Here is a 6258-nt window from a genome sequence, read left to right as displayed (position 1 = left end):
GAGAGCACATGAGAGGGGGGAGGGTCAGAGGGAGAAGCAGACTCCCCGCCGAGCAGGGAGCCCGACGCGGGACTCGATCCAGGGACTCCAGGATCATGACCTGAGCCGAAGGCAGTCGCTTAACCAACTGAGCCACCCAGGCACCCTCCTCAGACTCTTCTTTCATGTCAGACACCTTAATTAACTCTGGGACAGGGAAACTGAAGGGACCCCACAAAAAAAGCCATTTTTTCCCCCTTTGCTCCTTTTCTGGCTTCTATTCTTGCTAGGATCTGCACACCCACCCCACTCTACACAGGCCTTCTAATGCAAATAGCATATGTACTCCTTGTAAAGGACAAAGAGAATGATGTCTTTGGAAACTTCCAGCACAATAGATAGCATCTAAGGAGTGACTAGGAGGGGTCCTCATAAACATTCTCCAAGACCGCTGACTCCAAACACCTTGATGCCAGGACCCCTGACTTCAGAGAATGAGTGACTTATTAAGGACACCTGGACCCTGTCCTCTGACAGGGTAGGCATTAATTGATTGAATCTTGGCCATATGATTGAACTCAATTTCCAGCCACTCTCCCCTGCTGGGAGGTTAGCCTGATTCAAAGCCCCAACCTTAAATCATATGGTTGGTCTTTCTGGTGCCCAACCCCTCATCCTGCCATCTCCTGGATGCCTAAAAGGACACATGCACCAGATCACAGTTGCCAGTAAAAACCCCAGACCCCAAGCAAAGATGAGACTCATGCTTTTTTCCTTTCCGAGTCTCCCAGACCTTGGTCTGTGTCTCTCTTTGTATATATATATCTTCAATAAGCTCTGCTTTCACCTCTTGCTGGCTCCCATCTGATCTCTATCCTTCTCGATGCCTAAGAACCTTCTTGGTTTGTCCTGCAGGACCCCCGTGGGTCCTCAGACCCAGGATGCTGGCATCAGTTTCATCCATCTAGGACTGGAATTTAAAGCAATCAGTCTGGAATGTCCTGATCAACACTGGTGAGGTAATCCGTATGGTAAAACCCCCTGCCTTCCCTTAAGAGAAGGTAACTTTGCCTGAAATAATCCACTCCTTTTGACTTCCTGTCCCACTCTCTTGCCTATAAAAATCTTTCACCTTGTACAAAATCTTCAGAGCTCCCTTCTATTTGTTAGATGGGATGCCTGATTCACGAATCATTGAGTAAAACCGATTAGATCTTTAAATTTACTCAGTTGACTTTTTTATTTTTTATTTTATTTTATTCTTTTTAAAGATTTTACTTATTTATTTGACAGAGAGAGACACAGCGAGAGAAGGAACACAAGCAAGGGGAGTGGGAGAGGGAAAGGGAGAAGCAGGATCTCCGCTGAGCAAGACTCCCCCAGTGCGGGACTTGATCCTGGGACCCTGGGATCATGACCTGAGCCGAAGGCAGGCGCTTAATGACTGAGCCACCCAGGCGCTTTTCAGTTGACTTTTTTAAAAACAGTATCTATTTCCTACTAGTTCTGTACTGGTTATTATATATATATATATATATATATATATATATATATATATATATATATATACCTGCTCTGCTGTCTGTAGCTGGAGAGCCAGAAAAGCCAGTGATGTGATCAGTATGAGTCTGAAGGCTCAAGAACCAGCAATGTGACTTCTGAGGGCAGGAAGAGACAGATGTTCCAGCTCAAGCAAAGAGCTTCCTTCTCCTTTTTGTTCCATTCAGGTCCTCACAGATTGGATGATGCCCACCCACGATGGGGGGGGGTGGTATGGGGGGCAGTCTATTTTACTAAGTCCACTGATTCAAATGCTAATCTCTCCCAGAAACACCCTCACAGACAGATGCACCCAAAAATAATGTTTTAGCAGTTATCTGGACATCTCTTACCCAGTCAAGTTGACACATCAAATGAACCATCACAAGGAGTAATAGCTAAGGTATAAAAATCCCATCAGAGTTAAGGACTCAGGTGAGAATGCCTGGGTCCTCTCTTGTTGATACATGAGGCCTAGGGTCCTACTTAGGTGTAATTTTTACTGCCTCACAATTAACTATTTTAAAAATTTATCTTACATTCAAGACAACATTTTCATTTTGGTCTGATTTTCAACATCTTTGGGATGAATTGGTAAGTCCAGGAGGGAACAGGATGGCTGAGGCCACACCGGGGGTGGGTGGGTGAGGGGGGTCTGTGCAGGTCCTCAGTAAGAGGCTACCAGGTGAGACACACCGAGCAAGGGGCTATCAGGTGAAATACCTAGCTGGGTGTCTCCTTGGCTGAAACTGTTGATTCTGCAAAATAAAACACATTCCTTCCCTGCTTTTGCCTCTCCCCCTCTTCCCTTCTGATAGCTTTTAGCCCTCTGATTTGAAAGACTTCTTACTGCATCCTGGCTAAGAGTACCAGTCAAATGAAAAGACACGTAGGGTGAAATCTAGGAGGGTCCCAAACACAGAGCTTCCACATCCTCTCCCCATAGAATCAGGGTGCCTCACCTTCCAGGCACATGGATGTGTTCACCAACCTGGAAGCTCTCCCAAACTTCATTATGTAGGCATTAATTGATTGAATCTTGGCCATATGATTGAACTCAATTTCCAGCCACTCTCCCCTGCTGGGAGGTTAGCCTGATTCAAAGCCCCAACCTTAAATCATATGGTTGGTCTTTCTGGTGCCCAACCCCTCATCCTGCCATCTCATTAGCGTAAGTTCAGGTGTGACCAAGGGGCTCATGAATTACAAAGATACTCCCATTATTCAGGAAATGCCGAGGATGTGGAGTCCCCTTCCCAGGAACCAGGGACAAAGAGCAATCTTTACTGTATATGGTACAACAGGGACACATAATATAAAATAAAAGAGAGTTGAGAAATGTTGACTTGTCGTGAGAAGCCTATCACGGGAGTTTTAAGGAACTCACACTTAAATATTTAGCAAGTGCTTTAGGGAAGAAATCAGCCAGGTATAGTCTCTTTTTGCAGTGGAATCATAGGACTCAAGCTCCTAGTTACTGCAGGAATTGAAATGTGGATGTAATAAAGCCCAGGGTGCTGTGAAGGAATTGGTGCTCCAGAAGATGAGAGAGGTTGAGGGACATGTCAACAGAAACATGGAATCTGTCAGTTTATGTACTCTTTGCTTTCTCTTAGGAATGGAACAAAATTAAAGGTTAACCTGGGAAGTGTTATGGAACAATATATCACAGCTGCTAACTCAGGAAATGAAGGAGTATGCCCTGGTGCAGTGTCATGGCCAACTGCCCCTCCTTGCCCCCAGAATCCTGAGGGAGCAGGTAAAAGCAAAAGCATAGCTCTTGGCTGGGTTTGCCAACAATGTTGCTGAATAAACTCACATAAACTCATTGCAAAAGAAGCCAAAAACTCAAGGGTTTGGAAAAGAGGACTGGAGAAATTTATTTTGGGTGCCAGCCAGTGAGGTGGTAGGCTCACACCTTAACAACCGACTTCTCCCCCGGCAGGATGGACATCTAGAGTCTTACAGGGAGAGGTTGGGGGGCAGGGATGTACAAGAGAGCAGGCAGAGGGTGCATGATCATGGGCAGGGGAGGGGACCTGTGGGGTGTGGTCTTCTAGGTGTTCCATTGCAATCAGGACTTTTCTCATCTAGTGCTTACCAGAAGGTCATTGTCAATGCCTCAAGAAAGTGTGATAAGAAATAACTATTGGGTCCATAGTTGAGCCAGAGGACTCACTGACAGAAGCATATAGAAAAGTTGACTTCCTCCCTAACTCAATCCTATGCTTTCATTTTCCACGTTAAAATGTTTCCACATTTATATACATATGGAATTGACTTTGCGTATAGAGAGACAATTCTAATTATTATTGTATTTCAAATGGTTAGAACCAATATCATTCTTTCCCCACTGGCCTGAAATGCATGTCTTACCATATATCAATCTATATACACTTAGGTTTATTTGGGGGCTTTACATTTTGTTTCACTGTCATTCTTGCACCAGCAACAGTTTAACTCCTGGGACTTTTTTTTTTTTTTAAGATTTTATTTATTTATTTGAGAGAGAGAATGAGATAGAGAGAGAGAGCATGAGAGGGGGGAGGGTCAGAGGGAGAAGCAGGCTCCCCGCCGAGCAGGGAGCCCGATGTGGGACTCGATCCCGGGACTCCAGGATCATGACCTGAGCCGAAGGCAGTCGCTTAACCAACTGAGCCACCCAGGCGCCCACTCCTGGGACTTTTTAACATACTTTAACATCTAGTAGGTCTGACACCCCTTCTTTATTTTTATTTTTCAAAAATGTCTTGAAAATTTATTATATTACAAATCTTATTATTATTGTAATTGATGCAGGGTTGTTGAGCACAACAGTCAAGAAAGAATTGAGACCTTTACGGTGCAACTTAGTAAGTTTATTTAAGTAGCATGGAGACTGCTGTGTGAGGCTGGTGGTTACATACTTAGTAATCAAAGGAAGAGGGCATGCGGGGAGTATCAGATTACAAAAGTTTCTTTGAATTTCTACTTGCAAAAATACTTTTGCAAGATTCTTCTGGTGTTTATCAATCAGTTCAGTATTAACTATTGGTGAGATATACAGGCAGTCATGAGACCCTTAAAGAATGTAGCGACCAGCACATATTTGATCCTTATTGAAACTATGTAGGTTTAGGTCAGCCTTCCAGACTAAGGGTAAACATTTTCCTGCTTCTGTCCCTTATCATAATGACCTTGTATTCATAGATAACTTGGGGGAAATTAATGTACAATATTGAGGATTCACATTCAAGTGCTTAGGGTATTTGCATTAACGTTTATGGGCCTTCAAAAACATTTGTAATCTTCCCATGGATGTGAATGTTTCTTTTCAGCATGTTTCAAGTATTTTATATATTGATATTGTAAATGAGAATTTTTTGAATGATATTTTCCAACAGGCTGCTGTTGGTAAATGGCAAATCTATTACTTTTGTATATTATTTTGCAATTATCCACATTTCTGAACTTAATGGTTTTTCAGTTTACTCTCCAATTTTTAAGGAAGATAATCAAGTCTGCAAATAAGAATACATTACTCTCTTCTGCCTTTCCAGTGTATATTTAGGTTCTTTAATTTTATATTATCTTATTATATTGGATATGACTGTTTATTACTGGAAATATAAGTAATAGTTAATACTAGTGGTTATAGTAGGAAATTTGTCTAATTCATGGTATCACAGGAATAGTTCAGTAAGTATTATGTTGGCGGTTGATTTGCGATAGACATTCTTTAGCATAAGGATCTTTCCATGTCTAGGTTCTAATCTTTTTTTTTTTTAATATCTATACAGGCTTGATTGTTCAATTTTATCAAATGTAAAATAAAAATGATCATATGGTTTATTTTCTCTGGCCTATAAATGTGGTAAGTTTGAGTATATTTTAAAATGTTAAGCTATCTTTGCATTCTTGGTTGGTCATGGTGTATTATTCTTTTACTGTTTCATACTAAATTTTTACATTCTGGATTGAGACTCTGGAAGTCTTAAAATTTCTTTCAGAAACTCTTCCTATATCCAATATGCTCCTAAACTAACCTCACAGAAGGAAGACATTTTTTTCCTTTGTTCTTTGTCCAATATCAAAAGAAATTTCCAAATTCCAGGTAGGTCAGGCTGCTAATACCTACAAGTCAATTCTGATAAAACCATTTTACAATAAACAACTGTTGCTAAGTGATTACTCTCTACTAGGCATTGGATTAAGAAAAATATTTTAAAAAAAAAGAAAAATATTTAAGCCCTAAATTTCTCCATAGTTTCAAAAGTATACTGTAGTGATAAGTCAGCAAAATCTTAAACAATATCCCTGTGACAAAGACCCTTACAGCTGTTCAAAAAAACACTGTGCTTGGGGCGGCTGGCTGGCTCAGTCAGCAGAGCATGTGACTCTTGACCTCATGGTTGTGGGTTCCAGTCTCATGTTTGGTATAGAGATTACTTAAAAATAAAAATAAAAAAAAATCTTAAAGTAGGGATCCGAAGGGGTACGTGCACCCCGATGTTTATAGCAGCAATGTCCACAATAGCCAAACTGTGGAAAGAGCCAAGATGTCCATCGACAGATGAATGGATAAAGAAGATGTGGTATATATATATACAATGGAATATTATGCAGCCATCAAAAGGAACGAGATCTTGCCATTTGCAACGACGTGGATGGAACTGGAGGGTATTATGTTGAGTGAAATAAGTCAAACAGAGAAAGACATGTATCATATGATCTCACTGATATGAGGAATTCTTAATCGCA

General features: G+C 41.3%; 1 long non-coding RNA gene across 1 annotated transcript; it reads left to right on the top strand.

The window, feature by feature from the left end:
• Positions 1-650: 650 nt before the first annotated feature.
• LOC145718232 (uncharacterized) lies at positions 651-5354 on the top strand. The gene is made up of 2 exons (XR_014141668.1): positions 651-998; positions 1273-5354. It is a non-coding gene; the product is annotated as an uncharacterized LOC145718232 (long non-coding RNA).
• Positions 5355-6258: the final 904 nt, after the last annotated feature.

Source organism: Leptonychotes weddellii, unplaced genomic scaffold, assembly GCF_054177405.1.
Source record: "Leptonychotes weddellii isolate Sample4059 unplaced genomic scaffold, ASM5417740v2 HiC_scaffold_12420, whole genome shotgun sequence".
Classification (NCBI taxonomy): domain Eukaryota; kingdom Metazoa; phylum Chordata; class Mammalia; order Carnivora; family Phocidae; genus Leptonychotes; species Leptonychotes weddellii.
This window is presented reverse-complemented; position numbering and strand designations above follow the sequence as displayed.